This window comes from Leucoraja erinacea, chromosome 1 (genome assembly GCF_028641065.1).
Source record: "Leucoraja erinacea ecotype New England chromosome 1, Leri_hhj_1, whole genome shotgun sequence".
Classification (NCBI taxonomy): Eukaryota; Metazoa; Chordata; class Chondrichthyes; order Rajiformes; family Rajidae; genus Leucoraja; species Leucoraja erinaceus.
Genome location: NC_073377.1, coordinates 64,636,931 through 64,658,892, shown reverse-complemented (window position 1 = coordinate 64,658,892; position 21,962 = coordinate 64,636,931).

Genomic DNA, 21,962 nt, shown 5'->3' with positions numbered 1-21,962 from the left:
GCTGTTCCTCCAATTTGTATTTGGCCTCACTGACAATGGAGAAGGCCCACGTCAGAAAGGTCAGTGTGGGAGTGGGAGTGGGAGTTAGTGTTTGGGAACCAGGAGATCATGTATTGTAGGCCTGGTGAATTTCTTGGTGATCTGTTTCTCTGGTTGCTCCCACAGCTCCAATATTTATTTGCCTGTCACCAATAGGACGCTTCCATAAGGTATCTAGGCAAGTGGAAGGTTGTCTGGTTAGATGTTCTCTCATGGAACTGTAATGTTTATAGTACTTTATTTGTCACATGCACCGAGGTGTAGGAAAATTCATTTTTGTATACAGTTCAGTACCAGTATCACTTTACACAAACACTTAGATACATATTAGATAAGCATCTTAGATAGAGTACAAGTGTATAGCAGTAGCACACTGAGACAGTTAGTTTAGTTTAGTTTAGAGATACAGCACGGAAACTGATGCTTCTCCCCACTAAGTACGCGCTGATCAGTGATCCCCACACATTAACACTATCCTACACGTACTAGGGACAATTTACATTTATACAAAGCCAATTAACCTATAAACTTGTGGGTCTTTGGAGTGTGGAAGGAAATCGAAGATCTTGGAGAAAACCCATGTGGTCATGGGGAGAACATACAAACTCCATACAGACAACACCCATATTCGGTATCGAAACCCAGGTCTCTGGTGCTGAAAGGGCTGTAAGGCAGCAACTCTACTACTGCACCACTGTACCAACCAGTCACCCAAAGTATAGAGTCACCAGCTTGGCACCATTTTCAATGGCAGGCAAAGTTAGTTATCTGTTGCCTCTTATTTTAGAACATAGAACATAGAACATAGAACAGTACAGCACAACGTTCTTGTTGACCATGATGCCAGGTTAAACTAATCTCTGCCTGCATATGAACATACATCATTCCATGCATATTCTTGTGCCTATCTAAAATCCTCTGAAAAGCCACTAATATTTCTGCCTCCACCACTACTCTTGACAGTGTGTTCCAGGCACCCACCACCCTATATGTAAAAAACTTGGCCTGCACATCTTTAAACCTGGCCCTTCTCAACTTACTGCTATGCCCTCTCTCTTTGACAGTTCCACCCTGGGACAAAGGTTCTGACCATCTACCCTATCTATGTCTTCCCTCAGCCTCCAATGCTCCAGAGAAGGCAATCCAAGGTTGCCCAACCCCCTTTTATAGCTAACGGCCTCTAATCCAGGCAGTATTCTGGTAAACCCCTTCTGCACCCTCTCCACAACCCCCACATCCCTCCTATAATGGGGTGACCAGAACTGCACACAATCCTCCAAATGTGGACTAACCAAAGATCTATAAAGCTGCAACATCACTTCCTGACTTTTAATGCCCTGACTGATGAAGACAACCATAGCATATTACACCTATTTCTTCTTGGCAATTAGTATTCATTTTGTGTACTGTAGTTTGTTAGCCAGAGTTGACAGCCTCAATGTCAGATCCCCATATACAACCACAAAAGCAATGTGACTGATGGAGGATGTAAATCACTAGGATAATCACAGAGCACAGATATGGCATTGGACACTTTGGAAATTCACCCCAGGTAACTTCTGTGTGATGTTACCAGGATCCTTTCAGAAAAAGAAGAATGATGATGCCAGCCATGCAGGAAGAAGGTTGCGGTCTTATCTTTTATAGAACACAGAAACAAGCCCCTCGGCTCAATTTGTCCATGCCGACCAAGATGCTCCTTCTAAGCCAGTCCTATTTTCCCATGTTTGGCCCTTATCCCTCCAAACTTTTCCTGTCCATGAACCTGTTTAAATGCCTTTTAAATATTGTTATTGTACCGGCCTCAACTGCTTCCTCTGGCAGCTTGTTTCATATACCTCACTACCCTCTATGTGACGAGTTTGTCCCTCAGTTCCCTATTACATCTTTCCCCTCTCACCTTAGAACTATGCCTTCTAGTGGTTGATTTCCTTACCGTGAGAAAAAGACTATGCATGTACACTATCCATTCTCCTCCTGATTTTATACAACTCTATTACATCACATTTCAGCCTCATGCACTCCGAGGAATATGTTTATCCTGCCTAACCAGCCCCTATAACTCAGGTTGTTGAGTCCTGGCAACATTCTCGTCAATCTCCTCTGCACCCTTTCCAGCTTAATGGCATATTTTCTATAGCCGGATGATCAAAACTGAACACAAAACTCCGTGAGGCTTCACTAACATTTTGTGGAAGTGTAACATAACATCCCATTTTCTATACTGAGTTCCTTCACTGATGAGAGGCAGTGTGCCAAAAGCCTTCTTCAGCACCTTTGTATTACCTGCAATGCTACTTCTAGGAAATTATGTACTCACAGTCTGAAGAAGGGTCTTGACCCAAAACATCACCTATTCCTTCTCTCCAGAGATGCTGCCTGTCCCGCAGAGTTACTCCAGCATTTTGCGTCTACCTTCTACTTCCAGATCTTCTACTCCAGATCTCTCCACTCTACAACACTCCCCAGGGCCCTGCCATTCACTGGGAAAGGTTTGGGTTGATTTCCCAAAATGCAACACCTCACACATATTTGCATTAAACGCCATTAGCTATTCATCAGCCCACTTGTCCTGCAGATCAAGATCCTGTTGTAATTTGGATAACTATCATCACTGTCTACAATACCACCTACTTTGGTGGCATATGAAAACTTACTAATCATGCCTTGCACATTCTCATAATCTAAATCATTGGAATAAACAGGATCTGAGCATCCACAACTAGGGGTGACACAGTAGCTCAGCAGTGGAGTTGCTGCCTTACAGTGCCAGAGACCCGAGTTCAGTCGTGACTATGGGTGCTATCTGTACGGAGTTTAGACTTTGTCCCTGTGGCCGCGTGGGTTTTCTCTGGGCGTTCGGTTTCTTCCCACGTTCCAAAGACGTGCAGGTTTTTTGGTGAATTGACCTCTGTAACCTGTCCCTGGTGTACATGATAGAACTAGTGGTTACGGGGATCGCTGGGCCGTGTGGGCATGGCGGGCTAAAGGCCCTGTTTCCATGCTTCATCTCTAAAACTAAAACTAAACAACTAGTTAATTCAACAGAAGTCTGAAGTCCATCAGTCTGAAGAAGGGTTTCGGCCCGAAACGTCGCCTATTTCCTTCGCTCCATAGATGCTGCTGCACCCGCTGAGTTTCTCCAGCATTTTTGTGTACCTTCGATCTTCCAGCATCTGCAGTTCCTTCTTGAACACATAGTTAATTCAACATACTGATTGAACATGCAGTGGCAAGAAACATTTTAAAATGAGTAAAGTCATCACCATTAGCATGACATGTAGAAACATTTGAAACAGGGATGCCATTAGAATAACAAAACAGTGCAATTACAATCAGCATTTCCATTGACATTATGAGCAGAGTGAATCTAACTCACATTGTTCCCTTCCAAACACAGCACAAGTAACTTGGTCTCTTGTGCATTACAAATTTAACAGAACTGCAATAACTCCTGCGGTGAGTCAGGCAGTAGTGATACCTGATAAAGGGTTAGCTCAGGCAGAGCAGGGTCAGTAAGACAGTGACCTGACCACAGTGAAGTCTGCTGGAGAGGTCAAATGGTACAAACTTCACCAGCACAGGAGAATTCCGCTGCCAAAAGCTGCAAAGCCAGTCAGAGATCCTGAGTTTATTTCTTGTGTTTAAAAAAAGGTTCTGTGCACCAGCATATCTTAATGCTTCTGCTACTCAAATGAAAAGCTTTTGGTCTAGTCAGATCGTAAGCATTGTCTTCCCTATACTACTAAGTGCAGAACATAAAGTAGCAAGTACGTAGAATAACAGAGTTACACTGGCTAAAAGATGAACTGAGAGGATCACCTGGACCTTAGCATTTAGTAGTTTAGAGTTCTGAGAATTCATAGAAAATATAGACATAGAAACATAGAAATTAGGTGCAGGAGTAGGCCATTCGGCCCTTCGAGCCTGCACCGCCATTCAATATGATCATGGCTGATCATCCAACTCAGTATCCCGTACCTGCCTTCTCTCCATACCCCCTGATCCCCTTAGCCACAAGGGCCACATCTAACTCCCTCTTAAATATAGCCAATGAACTGGCCTCAACTACCCTCTGTGGCAGAGAGTTCCAGAGATTCACCACTCTCTGTGTGAAAAAAAGTTCTTCTCATCTCGGTTTTAAAGGATTTCCCCCTTATCCTTAAGCTGTGACCCCTTGTCCTGGACTTCCCTAACATCGGGAACAATCTTCCTGCATCTAGCCTGTCCAACCCCTTAAGAATTTTGTAAGTTTCTATAAGATCCCCTCTCAATCTTCTAAATTCTAGAGAGTATAAACCAAGTCTATCCAGTCTTTCTTCATAAGACAGTCCTGACATCCCAGGAATCAGTCTGGTGAACCGTCTCTGGCACTCCCTCTATGGCAATATACACAGATGAATATTGTCTATATCCCTTCCCTTCTCTATACACAGATGAATAAAACATGCACAGAAAATGAGCATGTGCACGGAAGGTAGCATCGTAAATTAACAGAGCTCATTTTAATTTAAGGTGCACTGTGCTCGTGCTGCGTGAGATGTTGGAGTATTTTGACTGGTGTTCCTGTGAAAGATCAGGAAATCCTCTTTGAGGATATAGTACTTGACTCAGCATCCACACACTACTCTACTCTTGGGACTACAGGAATATAACTGGGAATGGGATCCAGCATGTTGCTTACCAGAAGCTGCAAAACAGACAAGTGCTACGGAAGTGAAAACACAAACATTGTAGTAGGTTAGTCACTCAGACTGGGGATCTGCAGTTCTGATGAAACAGGACATTTGGGAAAGAGGAACTGCATTTTATAAGCTACGTATATCAATTGGTGAAGAAGAGGCAAAAAAGCAGAATCTTGGGACTAGGGAAGGTGGAATCAACTGTGCCTGCTGCTAAACATAGTGCAGCTGATAAGAAGACGAATAGGACTATCTGGAAAATTATTCTCGTCCGACATAACCTACGCTTAATGTTGTTGTCAGAATGAGTTGAGGAATTAGTATGATTGCAGATGTGCAAGGCCTTATTACCAAGCACCTTCAGCAGGGACATGGTCCATCTCCGGGCTGTTTTGTTGCTTGGAATTCACTTCACCATTTTATTCTTTATAATGTGCATTGCAAATTGTAGTTCCTTACAATATTGTAACTGACCTTCGTGGAAAAGATGGGATTTTGTCAACTGAGTGACTAAGTAGAAATACTAATATCAAGGATTGCATTAAATCCTTGGTACAATCGAATCTGTACAGTAGGATACAGAGCAGCAGTGATTATATGTTACCACTGTTTGTTTTACTGCTAACTTAGCAGGGAAATGGCTAATAGTTGATTGTAACAAGAAAAGATCAACCACTTGAAAAAATTGCTGGGAGAATAAATCTAAAGAGAATATACTTCAAAATTAGATATCGTTTCTTTCTAAACAACATCCAAACCACAGTCAATCTATTGCTATTTGTTGACAAAAGAGGCTCCTTGCACTAAACATTATTCCCTTATCATGTATCTATACACTGTAAATGGCTCGAATGTAATCACGTTTTGTCTTTCTGTTGACTGGTTAGCACGCAAAAAAAGCTTTTCACTCTACTTGTGACAATAAACTAAGCTAAAGATGCTGGAAACTTAAGCAAAAAAAAATGTGCTTGGGTAATTCAACAGGGCAGGCAGCACCTGCAGAGGCAAAGGACAAACAGTAATAACCAGACTGAATTTAATCCAGAAAAGTGTGAGGGTGCATTTCAGGTCAAATGTAAGAGAAGGGTATACAGTAAAAGACGGGACCTTTTGAAGCCTTAATGTGGGGAACTGAGTATAAAAGTTGGCAATACATGTTGCAACTGTATTAAACTTTGTTTAGACCATGTTTGGATTATTGTGTGAACTCTGTTTACTGGGTTACAGGGAGGAAACGATTGTAATCATGTATTATCTTTCTGCTGGATGGTCAGCATACAACAAAAGGTTTTCACTGTATACGTGACAATAATTACACTTTATCAAGTCCCCAAGATAAATAAAGTGATGTGTTTCTCTGGAGAGAAGGAATGGGTGATGTTTCGGGTCAAGACCCTTCTTCAGACCGATGTCAGGGGAGTGGGCGGTACATAGATAAGGAAGTGTATTCATAAGGAAGTGTTTGGTGTGAAAATAGGACAAAGGGAATGGAGATCAAGGAAAATGTTGAAAAGATCATTAGTTGGGAGGAGGTAACAACAAAGCAAACAGAGATAAACCAGAGTCTGAAGAAGGGTTTTGGCCCGAAACGTTGCCTATTTCCTTCGTTCCATAGATGCTGCTGCACCCGCTGAGTTTCTCCTGCATTTTTGTGTACCTTCGATTTTCCAGCATCTGCAGTTCCTTCTTAGAGATAAAATGTAATCAGAGATAGTAAGACTGGTCAGAGAACTGAGAAGGGGGAGGGGATGGAGAGAGGGAAAGCAAGGGCTAGTTGAAGTTAGAGAAGTCAATGTTCATACCGCTGAGGCGTAAGCTGCCCAAGCGAAATATGAGATTCCTCCAATTTATGGGCCTCACTCTGACAATGGAGGAAGGTCAGTGTGGGAATGGGAGTTCTAATGCATTATTTCATGTCTGAATTGGTCTTATTTACACCATTTCTCTTTCCCCCCCCCCAAAATATGCTTATTTTCCAACTTTACACAGTTCTGATGATAGGTCATCAATTTATAACATCAATTTATAACATTAATGTCGCTCTTCAAGGGAGATGCTAAATGCATTTCGTTGTCTCTGTACTGTACACTGACAATGACAATTAAAATTGAATCTGAATCTGAATTGTTTTCTCTCTTCACAGATATGAAACATAATTAGCAGCAGCAAATCACTCACATACAGTAGCTGGAAAACCGTAAAGCATTGTGAATATCTCTAGTTGTCACCTAGGGACAACTTTTAATGCAAAAACATTAGTGGCCATGGTCACTGGCCGGGAAGGTTGAAAGCTGCTTGCTATTCCATCAGAGTGAAGGAGGAACATGCCTCAGAACTATTATTCAGGAAACAAAACATTGAAATAGAAACTGTGGTTGGTCTCAAATTAAGTACAATCTCCAATTTGTATCGGACAGAGAAATTCCCATGGAATAATAACTGCAACTGATCGTCCAAAATCCTATTGCCTGGATCTTAACTCACGCATGAGTCTTTTCAAACATATCCTCAATGACCAGCATGAAATTCATCTATGAGCGAGGTTAAATGCACTCGGCGGTATTATCAACATATTTTATACTGCCTTCAAAATTCATTCTATTAAATCAGTGGTTTAAATATCAGAGACAGAGTACAACGTGCTGAAGCAGCTGTATCTTACTTGTTCAGAGTATTTAGAACTACTACCGAAGGATGAAAGTCTAGGCCAACTGCTGTTCGACAATACTTTAATAATTAATTCTCATCCTTGTGTTTAAATCCCTTCATGATCTTGCTCCCTTCTTCAGCTGTATAACTCTGGGAAGTTTGGCTTCATTCAATTCTGGCCTCTTGTAAATGTGTGACTTCTTTGTTCCAGCGTTGCTAACCTTGCCATCAGCTATCCAGACACCAAGTCTACAATTCCCTTCTTAAATGCCTCCACCTTCCTACGTCACTGTACTTTAACCCACTATTTTTAAACATATTTCATTTTACAAAGATTGGATCACTTGAACTAATGTTCCCTTCTTTGGCTTATTGCTAATTGTGACTGTCATGATTCTGTGAATCATTTTACGTTTTAACACATCAAATTACGTCCTTTTAATAAACCCTTGCTGTTGGGGTTGAGTTGTGAAGAAGAGATACAGACACCTTGACAATATTGGCTGCTGATGATCATTTACATGTAAAGGCTACCAGTATCGGTGATGCACTTTCAAGGGTTAATAGATAAAATAGGATGGAATGAATGTCAGATACTGAACCAGGGCAGTACAGTGGTTCAGTGGTAGGGTTGCTGCTCTATAGAGTCAGAGTTCCGGGTCCAATCCAGAACATGGGTGCTTGTCTGTATGGAGTTTGTACATTCTCCCTATGACCTGAGTGGGTTTTTGCTGGAATCTCCATTTTCCTCCCACATCCCAAAGACGTACAGGTTTGTAGGTTAATTGGCTTGGTATAAATGTAAATTGTCCCATGTGTGTGTAGGATAGTGTTAGTGGGCGGGGGTCGCTGGTCAGAGCAGACATGGTTGACCGAACGACCTGTTTCCGCACTTTAATCTCTAAACTAAACGAAACTAAATAAGCTAATTGTATGTGTTTTTATTGGGTGTTTATTGGGAGGTGTGCTATATAAGACAAATAAAATGAACTATTATCAAAAATAGCAGCAGAGAATAATCTTGCACTTGACGTTTCTGTAAAATAAAGATAATAAAAAGCAGGATAAAAAGATTTTAAAATATCCTTGTTTTTTATTTATTTATTCATGGGACACAAGTGCATCTGGCAAGGCCCATTGTTCATTACCAGTCTCAAAATATCCTCTAGATACTACTGGTGAGTGATGTTTCTGAATGACTGCAGGCTGTATGGCAAAGATATTGTCACTGTGCTATTAAATGAGTTCTGGAATTCTTCCTTTAGGAATGAATGGATTGAAATACATTTCTATGTAAGGATAGTGAGCAACCTGGAATGACATTGTGTCTGTGTCCAAATCACTTGGTTGATTTTGGGTGACCTATCCAATTTTATTTTGTGCAGGAGTTTTGATAGAACTGAGTATCTTGCTGGGCAGTCGGAGTCAATGGCTGTGAGTGTGGAGTCACATATCTGCCTGCCTGGAAAAGGCAACAGGTATCTCATCAAGAAGGGCTTTTCTGAAAACCACTGGGTTTTTACAAACAACCCCAATTCTATCATTCAAGTTTATATTTCCAATGCATTTAATCAACAGAATTAATATCCACACAGCCATTTTAAGATTAGAACCTCGCAATAAAACCCCATTATCCCACTTGCAACCATGGGTATAATGGATCCATGATATGCTTTGAATGGAACGCTATCAAAAACATTTTTGGCTTCAAAGTAAATGAATCATAGAATTTCTCTTGAAAGCTGTGTCAACCAGAGACTAATACCATGAGATTGGGGTCAATTCCTAATCTAGGCAGCACCAATTCATATGGTACCTGGAAACTAATGTAATGTTGGAAACAGGAATAAAGGTGCTGCAAAGAATATTTATGTGAAATGCAATGTGTCAACTGCAGTCACACATTGGCAAAAAAAACATCTGTGCACAAGACTGTCAGGAAATTGCTAAAAAACCCTCCAACAGTGACTAATCATGTTGAAGCAAACCAACCGACTAAATTTATAATACCACTCTTTGCACCATTTCCTTAGGAGCTGCGGCCTTAGTTTTTTTTTAAAAGCTGTGGATTAATCTCTATCACATACAGCCAGAAGGTGACAAAGTGACAGGAGAGGTCAGAGCAAAAACAACACAAAGAAAACACAGAGAAACCTCTGAAGCATTATACAATGGCCTTGTGAACAGGTCATTTTCAGAACTGAGCAAGTAGGGGCAGGCTGCTGATTGTCTCTCTTTATGCACTCCTGGTAATTTGAACTGTAGTTGCCAAGTCAGTAGTACCTGCCTTTTAAACGCACCAATCAATCTTTCCCTCTCAACCCCATTCTCATGCCTTCTCCCCGTAACCCTTGACACCTTTTCTAATCAAGAATCTGCCGATCTCCACATCAATATACCCAGTGTCTTTGCCTCCACTGCCGTCTGTGGCAGTGAATTCCACAGATTCACCACCCTCTAACTAAAGAAATTCCTCCTCATCTTTCTAAAGCTTTAAAGGTATGTTCAGAGTATTTAGAGAGTCTGGAACTAGAGGTCATAGCCTCAAAATTAAAGGACGTTCTTTTAAGAAAGAGATGAGGAGAAATTTCTTTAGTCAGAGGGTGGTGAATCTGTGGAATTCTTTCCCACAGAAGGCTGTAGAGGCCAAGTCAGTGGATATTTTTAAGGCAGAGGTTGATAGATTCTAGATCAGTACATGTGTCAGAGGTTATGGGGAGAAGGCAGGAGAATGAGGTTAGGAAGGAAAGATAAATCAGCCATGATTGAATGGCGGAGTAGACTTGATGGGCAGAATGGCCTAATTCTACTCCTATTCCTATGACCATATGACCATATGAATCAGCTGAGTAGACCCCACAAGTTTCAGGGGCATAGGAAGGAGACCAATAATGAAAATTGAAAATCCAAAATATAGAGGGAAAATATTGGAAAGTCTCAGCGGGTCAGGCATCATCTGTGGAAAGTGAATCAGTGTTAACATTCCATGCTAGTGGCCCTTTGTCACAATTGGGAAAGGTGAGGAAATAAGTTTGTATCGAGCTGCAGTGAAGGATGGACAAAGGGACAAAGAGAATATTGCTGAAAAGGTGAAGGCAAGGTTGCCCTGGAAACGACACAGTTGGTGTCATCTGATGGGTGGATTAATGAAGGTAGTTAGTGAATGACAACGCAGGAAGTGTTGCAGAGTACAGAGCTGCAAGACATGCCCGGCAGGTCAGGATGGTAGAGCTAAAATCTGGTAGAGCTGCTCCTCACTGTTCCAGTGAACAGGGATAATTCTTAACCTCTGATACATTCAGTGTGGAGTTTGCACATTCTTCATATGACCATGTGGGTTTCTCTGTGCTCTCAGTTTTCGTCCCACATCTCAAAGACGTGCAGGTTGATCGGTCATTAGGACGTTCTAAATTGTTCCTAGTGTAGGCGAGTGATAGGATTAATTTCATTGTGGGGAGAATGGGATTGCTCTGTTAGCCAGAATAATACAAATGCTTTTTAATCTATAGACCCGACACGGCCTCAGAGCTATGGCGGCGGCGGCGGCAGCAGCGGCAGCAGCGGCAGCAGAGACCCGACTCGGCCTCGGAACCGTGGCGGCGGCAGCGACCACCCGCGGAGTTTGAACCGCCGCCTCGGCGCAGAGGGAGAACAAAGAGGGAAGAGACAGAGACTTTAAGATTTTGCCTTCCACCACAGTGAGGAGGTGTTTGGTGAACTCACTGTGGTGGATGTTAAATTTGTGTTGATTGTGTGTTTTTGTCATTTTTTAATTATATGTATGACTGCAAGGAAACAAAATTTCGTTCAGACCAAAAGGTCTGAATGACAATAAACAAATCTAATCTAATCTAATCTAAACTGCAGCATAGTGGCGCAGGGACGGCACGGTGTTGCAGCGGTAGAGTTGCTGCATTACAGCGCCACAGACCTCGGTTCAATCCTGTCCAAGGGCGCTATCTGTATGGAGTTTACACATTCTCCCTGTGACCTCATGGGTTTTCTCCTGGTAAACATAGAAACATAGAAAATAGGTGCAGGAAAAGGCCATTCGGCCCTTCGAGCCTGCACGACCATTCAATATGATCATGGCTGATCATCCAACTCAGTATCCCGTACATGCCTACTCTCCATACCCCCTGATCCCTTTAGCCACAAGGGCCACATCTAACTCCCTCTTAAATATAGCCAATGAACTGGCCTCAACTACCTTCTGTGGCAGAGAATTCCACAGATTCACCACTCTCTGTGTGAAAAATGGTTTTCTCATCTCGGTCCTAAAATGACTTCCCACTTATCCTTAAACTGTGACCCTTGTCCTGGACTTCCCCAACATCGGGAACAATCTTCCTGCATCTAGCCTGTCCAACCCCTTAAGAATTGTGTAAGTTTCTATAAGTTTGCACGTTCTCCCTGTGACCGCATGGGTTTTCTCCTGGTAATCCGCTTTCTTCCCACACTCTAAAGACATGTGGGTCTGTAGGTTAATTGGCTTTGGTAAAAATTCTAAATTGTCCCAAGAGTGTAAGATAGTGCTAGTGCACGGAATGATAGCTAGTCGGCGTGGAGCCGGTGGGCCAAAGAGCCTTTTTCCGAGCTGTATCTCTAAAATCTAAAGTCCAAAGTCATAGGTTGGGAATTCCCAGCAAAATCATTGAGGTTTTGGAAGCTCTGCCAGTCTGACCTGCAGAATTGTCAAAACATTGCCGAACATTGGTTGTTGCCGATGCTGCCGTTAAATAAGAGAAGTTGGTTGATGGGATCAGTTGGTTGGTTAGTATTTGAAGTGTTGGGTGAGCCTCAGCCTTCCGTGGGCCAATCGCTTGTGATCTATGTCCAGGACGAGGGGGAGATGCTAGCTGGGCATGAAGAGGCCTTGGGCAAAATTGCTATATTGGGGCTTAGGGTTGCAAGGTTGGCCAATAGGTGACTTTGGGGAAGTGGCGACTGGGAAAACAGTGTCTTTGAGGGAGAGCACGTTCGGACCCGCACTTGATCCCTTCGCATTTCTTTCCCTTTTGATAATTTCCCTTCCCCCACACTTTCACTTGTTTCTGGCTTCTGCTTGTGTTCCCTGTACACCTCCTCTTTCAGGTCCAAAGGGTCAATGTATAAGTTCACGTATGTTTGCATGATGAAGTAGGAACTCTCAGATCCTCTCTGAATGAAACAAAGTGGGAAATAAGGATTCAAAACAAGTTAGTTCCAGTTTCAAAACAGGTCATTAATCCGTCCTCACATATGCAAAGACATGTTCCATTTGTGACATGCACATGAGTAGACAATAGACAATAGGTGCAGGAGTAGGCCATTCAGCCCTTAGAGCCAGCACTGTCATTTAATGTGATCATGGCTGATCATCCCCAATCAGTACCCTGTTCTTCCCATATTCCCTGACTCTGCTATTTTTAAGAGCCCTATCTAGCTCTCTCTTGAAAGCATCCAGAGAACCTGCTTCCACCACCCTGAGGCAGAGAATTCCACAGACTCGCCACTCTCTGTGAGAAAAAGTGTTTCCTCGTCTCCGTTCTAAATGGCTTACTCCTTATTCCTAACCTGTGGCCCCTGGTTCTGAACTCCCCCAACATCGGGAACATGTTTCCTGCCTCTAGCATGTCCAAACCCTTAACAATCTTATATGTTTCAATGAGATACCCTCTCATCCTTCTAAACTCAGTGTACAAGCCCAGCAGCTCCATTCTCTCAGCATATGACAGTCCTGCCATCCCGGGAATCAACCTTGTAAACCTACGCTGCACTCCCTCAATAGCACGAATATCCTTCCTCAAATTAGGGGACCACAACTACACACAATACGCCAGTTGTGGTCTCACTAGGGCTCTGTACAACTGCAGAAGGACCTCTTTGCTCCTATATTCGACTCCTCTTGTTATAAAGGTCAACATGCCATTCGCTTTCTTCACTGCCTGCTGTACCTGCATGCTTACTTTCATAGACTGATGAACAAGGACCCCCAGATCCCGTTCTACTTCCCCTTTTCCCAACTTGACACGATTTAGATAGTTATCTGCCTTCCTGTTTTTGCTTCCAAAGTGGATAACCTCACATTTACCCACATTAAACTTCATCTGCCATACATCTGCCCACTCCCCCAACCTGTCCAAGTCACCCTGCATTCTCATAGCATCCTCCTCACAGTTCACACTGCCACCCAGCTTTGTGTCATCTGCAAATTTGCTAATGTTACTTTGAATTCCTTCATTCAAATCATTGATATATATTGTAAATAGCTGCGGTCCCAGCACCAAACCTTGCGGTAGTCCACTAGTCACTGCCAGCCATCTGAAAGGGACCCGTTACCCCTACTCTTTGTTTCCTATCTGCCAACCAATTTTCTATCCATGTCAGCAATCTATCCCCAATACCATGTGCCCTAATTTTGCCCACTAATCTCCTATGTGGGACTTTATCAAATGCTTTCTGAAAGTCCAGGTACACTACATCCACTGGCTCTCCCTTGTCCATTTACCTAGTTACATCTTCAAAAAATTCCAGAAGATTAGTCAAGCATGATTTCCCCTTTGTAAATCCATGCTGACTCGGACCGATCCTGTTACTGCTATCCAAATGTGTGGCTATTTCATCTTTTATAATTGACTCCAGCATCTTCCCCACCACCGATGTCAGGCTAACTGGTCTATAATTCCATGTTTTCTCTCTCCCACCTTTCTTAAAAAGTAGGATAGCATTAGCTACCCTCCAATCCACAGGGACTGATCCTGAGTCTATAAAACATTGGAAAATTATCAACAATGCATCCACGATTTCTAGAGCTACTTCCTTAAGTATCCTGTGATGCAGACCATTAGACCCTGGGGATTTATCAGCCTTCAGTCCCATCAGTCTATCCAACACCATTTCCCGCCTAATGTGGATTTCCTTCAGTTCCTCCGTCACCCCAGATCCTCTGGCCACTACTATATCGGGAAGATTGTTTGTGACCTCCTTAGTGAAGACAGATCTAAAGTACTCATTCAACTCATCTACCATTTCCTTGTTCATAATTAATTCACCTTTTTCGGTCTTCAAGTGTCCAACCTTGGTCATAACTAATTTTATCCTCTTCACATACCTTAAGAAGCTTTTACTATCCTGCTTTATATTCTTGGCTAGCTTACCTTCGTACCTCATCTTTTCTCCCCGTATTGTCTTTTTAGTTATCTTCTGTTGTTCTTTAAACATTACCCAATCCTCTTGCTTCCCGCTCATCTCTGCTACTTGTACTTCTTCGCTTTAATTTTTGTACTGTCTCTGATGTCCCTTGTCAGCCATGGAATGTAAAGGGGAAAGTATATAGTTAACGGCAAGTCCTTTAACAACATTGACATACACAGGGATCTTAGGGCACTTCCTGAAAGTGGCAACACAAGTAGATAGAGTGGTAAAGAAGAAGAATGATATGCATCTCTTCATTGTTTGGGACGTTGTATACAATAGTAGGAAGTCATATTGGAGATTCATAGGACTTTGGTTTGGGTGCATTTGGAGTATTGTGTGCATTTATGGTCACCCATTTACAGGAAGATGGTGTAGGCTTTGGAGAGAGTAGAGAGAGGTTTACTAAAATGCTGTCTGGATTAGCTGTATGCTGAAATTGGACAAACTTAGATTGTTTTCTCTGGAGCATCGGCAGTTGAAGGGAGACCTGATAGAAGCATATAAAATTATGAGAGGCGTAAAGAGTCAGGAGCTTTTTTCCCAGGGTGGAAATGTCAAAGACTAGATGGATAAGCTTTAAAGTGAGAGGGACAAGGTATAAATGAGATGTGCGGGCATGTATTCAACACAGAAAGTGGTGGATGCCTGGAATGCATTGCTAGCAGTGGTGGTGGAGATAGATACTTTAATGGTACATGAGTATTTTAGAAAGGCACATTGGTATGGAGTGAAGGGATATGGATCATGTGCAGGGTGATGGGGATTAATTAACTTGGCATCATGTTTAGCACAGACATTGTGGGCCGCTGGGCCATTTCCTGTGCTGTACTGGTCTACATTTTTATTCACTAGGATAAGAAAGGTGTAGGTAGATACACCATGAGTTAATTGGAACCTATATTTTCACAGGGCCATGTTTAACCCATATTCGTCTAAACCTATCCGATGCACATACCAGTCCAAGTGACTTTTAAGTGATTTTATAGTACCTCCCTCAACTAACTCCTCTGGCACCTCATTCCATTACCCACCACTCTCTGAGTAAAAAGTTGCCCTCAGGTTTGTATTAAATCTTGCTCCTCTCATGTAAAACCTATGTCCCTTGGTTCTTGATTCCCATACTCTGGGTAAACCATATAACCATATAACAATTACAGCATGGAAACAGGCCATCTCGGCCCTGCAAGTCCGTGCCGAACAACTTTTTTCCCTTAGTCCCACCTGCCTGCACTCATATCATAACCCTCCATTCCCTTCTCATCCATATGCCTATCCAATTTATTTTTAAATGATACCAACGAACCTGCCGCCACCACTTCCACTGGAAGCTCATTCCACACCGCTACCACTCACTGAGTAAAGAAGTTCCCCCTCATGTTAGCAGTGGTGGTGAGATAGATTTTCTGTCCCTTAATGGAGTGAAGTCATGTCCTCTTGTTTGAAGGCTTCCCTATTCTCAAAGGGAGCAAAGCTTGTCCACATTCAACTCTGTCTATCCCTACTCATCATTTAGGAAAGACCTAGATCAAGTCCCCCCTTGGAACCTATATTTTGCGCTCCAGAGAATAAAGTCTAAACTATATTCAATACTATCTCTGTAACTTTTAGTTGTTGGAACCCAGGCAACATTCTAGTAAATCTCCTCTGTACTCTCTCTATTTTGTTGACATCCTTCCTATAATTGGGCGACCAAAATTGTAAAGATTCTGTCTGTTCACTCTACCTATTATCCTCATGATTTTATACACCTTTATCTTCTTCTTCTTTCGTGTGGCGTGCACAGCCTAAAGTTGTTGGACAACTTGTTCTATTAGATCTTCCGTTTATGCACGTCGAGTTGATTGCATTAGTCGAAACAGGGCGGACCACGTGACGGTTGCAATCTTCCACCCCATACACCTTTATAATATCGCCCCATAGCCTCATGTGTTCCAAAGAGTAAAGTCCTAGCGTATAAACTTTCGCTGTAGCTCAGGCCTTGTGTCCTGACAATATCCTTGTGAATCTGCTCTGCATTCTTTCCAGGTTAATGACATCCTTCCTATGGCACGTTGACCAAAACTGAACACAATACTCCAAATGCAGCATCATCAACGTCTTGTATAACTGTAGGTTCTCATTCTTTTCTTCCCTCTCATTTATGGAAAAGCAAAAATAAAATAAATGAACAAATCTAAGCACCAAATTCATGGCAAGAAAAGGAGAAGAAAAAAAGGAAAAATACAAACCTGTAAACCTTGCAAGTTTTCACATGGTTTTGTGAGCGTGGGAAAGAGTAGGAGCATTTGTCATTGTGTGAAGGGTCACAAAGGACACTAATTGCTGGCATAACTCAGCAGGTCAGGCAACATCTCTTGAGACCACGGATACGTGACGTTTCGAGGAGACCTTCTTTATGTCCCTCCCTCCCTCACTGAAACCTGGTCAAAACTAGATTATCCCAGAATCACTGACCAGTTGCAAATAACGAGATCTTAAGTGAGCCCATGGCTGGATACTACCTGGCAACCACCCCACAGACTCTGGGGAAGGGGAAATGTAGAGGAGTGGCATAAGGAGCATTGTATGCTTTGTATCTGTGAGCATGTGCCCTAGGACAGGAGAACATCTGCATTGGGACATGTGTCTCCCAAGTTGACCAATCTGTAATAGAGTTTGCGCTGAAAGTAAATCCCGGACTCCACGTTAATTTTTCCCATCTACATACTGATGGTAATGAAAGGAGTTTGGGAAACAGCTTGAGACCATATCTAATGGACTCAGAAATCTCCAGGACGTGTTAATGCAAAAGAATGAAAATAATAGAGACTAAACAAATATACTTGACCACCTGTTTCTATTCAATGTTTAGAATGAATCTATTTTTATATTGCTTTGATAGATTTTTCATTAATGAACAGATTCATTCAGCAAAACACAAACTTGCAGCACGAGAAAGCCAGATGTTCAGGGATATTCTGGTGCAACTCAGTTCCATGCTTTTTCACACAATTGTTTTGCCTAGTTATTTTGTTTTCCCTTGTCGTGTTTTCCTTTTCACATTTACGTTGAGCATTTATGCAGCCTCAATGTGTCATCTGTATCCATAGGGCTAATGTCTCACATCAACAAAAGATGTCCGACTTCCTGTTCCTGTGCAGCTGTTGTTTGCAAGTGAATCATGAAGCTAATCTGTCAGCAAGATTTTAATCATTGAAGCTTATAGTATTAAATAGTATTCGACTCATTTAAGGAAATAATTATTTTGCCTTCGCCAAATTACTCCTTGTAAATGAACCACTGTCAATATTTTATTTCACCTTTCAAATATATGCAAGGTAGTGTTTGTTATATAAGGAAGTGGAGATGGCATGCATAAAAATAATTCCTTGTCCTTATGAGATGAACGCATGTTTTGAATATTATACCCATAAGCAAATTCATCCTGAAACTGGCCTGCAGGTTAATACAAGACAGCCTATTATTACAATATTGGGATTGATAACACATGGGAATCTTTTAAAATCTTCGTACATTGTTAAAGTTCCAAAATCTCCATCTTTGACTTTTCTGATATTGAACGAGCTTAAATAGAAACAATAAAGTGAAGGGGCCATCAAATTTAATGCTGAGCCATGCTGTGAATGCTGAACTACTTTGGGACAGCATTGTGTTGCAATGGTTAACACTGGGGTGGGAGATTGCAACCTTCACGTGGTCCGCCCTGTTTCAACGAATGCAATCAACCTGGCGTGCACAATCAAATAAGATCAAAAAGAACAGGTTCTCCTACAACTTTAGGCTGTGCATGTCATATGCACGAAGAAGAAGTTAACACTACTGCCTCACAGTTCTGGGAACCTTAATTAGGTCCTGACTTCGAAGGCTGTCCAGTAGAGTTTGCATGTTCTCCCTCTGTCTGTTTCTGCCTGATTTTTCTAGTTTCCTCCCATGTCCCAAAGTCATGCCAGCAATTAGTATTGATGCAGGGAAACGGCAAAAGATCAGTTTATGGAAATGAGAGAGAGAATAAACTATAGGACTACAGCAAAATATGAAGTGTGGGGGGGAGGGAGACTGATGAGATTAGTTTGCTGACACCCAACATGGACCGAGTATGACCTCCTTCTGTGTGGTAGTAGTAAGTTAGTAAAATGCTTTCAGTAGACTGGCTGAGATACATGCACAGGTATAACACATTTATGATGTTCACGCTCGTTGCAAGTCTGGAGATAAGCAGATCACCATATAGAATGAGGGGGAGCAGTTTTCTGGGTTGGGATGTGGTCGTAGATTTTCTGGGTTAAGACTGAATAAGGTCTCGATCCGAAACTCCACCCATTCCTTCTTTCCAGAGATGCTGCCTGACCCGCTGAGTTACTCCAACATTTTGTGACTACCATCATATAGAATGAGGTATCTTTTGAATCAGCTATATACATGGTTTATTTGGACAGTAACATTAATATACATTATTCATGCCTAATTGCAACGGAACTGCGGGTGCAGCCTAAAGGCAGATACATAGGTAGAGCATTCCGGGTATGGATGGGAGGTACTGTATGAAGAGCATCTGTGAAGCAGATGAGTTTTTACACCAATCTGGCAGATTCATGATCATCATTCCTGAAACTACTGTTAAATCCAGTTTATTTATTTCTTCAATTAAAATTCCTGTGTCGGCAAGCTTAAGTCTTTGTCCCTAGATCAATGGTCTCAGACTCTGGAGAGGAAAGGCTGAAGGATCTATGAGAAGATGGTCTATAATTGTGGAGAATGGAATTTGGGCCCTTTTACATGGCTCAAGATCAGATTGGCATGATTAGATGGAAATGCAGGATTACATATTCTCTGAGCCTCTATTTATATCTTGCATTGCACTTGTATTTTTAAACATTTTTAAACTTATTCTGGTCATATAACCTCAGATCACTCTGTTCTTATTAGAATCATGCACGTCAGCATATTTTGTTACTTCCCATCTTCCCACTCAAATGTACCAACTTGCGTTGCTCAGCATTGAGTTGCAATTGTTTCTAATTGTCCATTCCATCAGCCTGTCAAAATCTTTCTAAAATCCATCTTTCTCATGGTTCATGCTCAGTTTTGTATCGTCTGCACATTTGCAAATCACACCAAAGTTCAAGTCATTAATATCTCTTCAGAGATGCAGTAGGCCAAGGGATTCCCCTTAAGGGGAGAGGGGAAAGATGTAATAGGCAGCTTTTTCACTCAGAGGGTGCTGGACATATGAAACAAGCTGCTAGAAAAGGTGGTTGAGCAGGTACAATAACAACATTGAAAATATATTTGGATAGGTACATGAATTCCAGACAGGTTGAGAGAGATAGACACAAAAGGGTGGAGTAACTCAGCGGGTCAGGTAGAATCTCTTGAGAAAAGGAATAGGTGAGGTTATCCATTTTGGTGGCAAGAACAGGAAGGCAGATTATTATATGAATGTTGTCAGGTTAGGAAAAGGGGAGTACAATGAGACCTGGGTGTCCTTGTACATCAATCACGGAAAGTAAGCATGCAGGCAGTGAAGAATGCTAATGGCATGTTGGCCTTCATAACGAGAGGAGTTGAGTATAGGAGCAAAGAGGTCCTTCTGCAGTTGTACATGGCCCTGGTGAGTCCACACCTGGAGTATTGTGTGCAGTTTTGGTTTCCTAATTTGAGGAAGGACATTCTTGCTATTGAGGGAGTGCAACGTAGGTTCACCAGGTTAACTCCAGGGATGGCGAGACGGTCACATGATGAAAGAATGGAGTGACTGGGCTTATATTCACTGGAATTTAGAAGGATCAGAGGGGATCTTATAGAAACATATATTTTTATGAAGGGATTGGATATGCTAGATGCAGGAAACATGTTCCCGATGTTGGGGGAGTCCAGAACCAGGGACCACAGTTTAAGAATAAGGGGTAGGCCATTTAGAACTGAGATGAGGAAAAACCTTTTCACACAGAGAGTTGTGAATTTGTGGAATTCTCAGAAGGCAATGGAGACCAATTCACTGGATGCATTCAAAAGAGAGTTAGATAGACCGTTATCAAGGGATATGGGGAGAAGGCAGGAACAGTGTACTGATTGTGGATGATCAGCCATTATCATATTGAATGGCGGTGTTGGCTCTAAGGGCCGAATAGCCTGCTCCTACACCTATTGTCTAGGCATTTATGTATCTATGTGATGTTTGGCGTTGAGACCCTTCATCAGACTGGATCAGATGAATGGTCTCGGCCTGAAATGTCACCTAATCCTTTTCTCCAGAAATGCTGCCTGACCCGCTGAGTTACTCCAGCATTTTGTGTCTATCTCCAGTGCAAACCAGTATCTGCAGTTCCTTCTGACACACAAGGTTGAGAGGGATATGGGCTAAACACGGGCAACTGGGATTAGTTTAGATGGGTCATCTTCATGGATGAGTTGGCCGAAGGGCCCATTCCGTGTTGTATGACCCCTAGGGGATCTCCATTGTCCACTTACTTCCAGTTAAAAGAATAATTGTTCACATTGTGTAGGAAGGAACTGCATCTGAAGAAATGTCTTGACCCGAAACGTCACCCATTCCTTCGCTCTAGAGATGCTGCCTGTCCCGCTGAGTTACACCAGTTTTTTGTGTCTATTTTCGGTTTTAACCAGCGTCTGCTGTTCCTTCCTACATAATTGTTCACACTGCTTTTTGTTTCTTGTTGCATAGCCTGTTTTTTTTTTTTTAATTCAGGTTGATGTAGTCACTTTTATCCAATAAGTTTGATTTAGATAACCAGCCTGTTATTTGGCACTTTATAAAACACCGCTAGTCCATAGATAGTATACAATGACTTTTACATTTTCCTCATTAATTCTCCTTGTACTTCATAAAAATAAACCTCTGTTCAAGTTATTCAGATACAAACCCATTAATTCATTCAAATAATTGTTAATTCTAATTCTGGTTATTGTTCTGAGAATTTCCCCTACCAATAACATTAAAAAAGACTGCTATATGGTTCCTAAATTCATCCATAATCATTGAACATGGGTATAGCATCTGTAATTTTCCAATCCTCAGTCATAATATTGGCTCTGTAGCATTCTTTCTCAGCTCACTCATCATCCCAATGGGACCAGATAGTTTATCCACTTTATGCAGAACTAGCCATTCTAGATGCTCCTTTTTTTTAATCAGTTTTGCCCATCCAATATCTCAATTACATCTCCTTTTCCTGCAATTCCAGCAGCATAAGACCATAAGACATAGGAGTAGAGTCAAACCATTTGGCCCGTCGAGTTTACTCTGCCATTCTCCCCTTAACCTTTGATGCCCTTTCTAACCCTTACAATCAATCTCCACTTTATAAATGCCGTATGTCTTGGCCTCCATGGCCATCTATGGCAGTGAATTCCCCTGATTCTCCACCCTTTGACTTAAAAAACTCCTCCTCA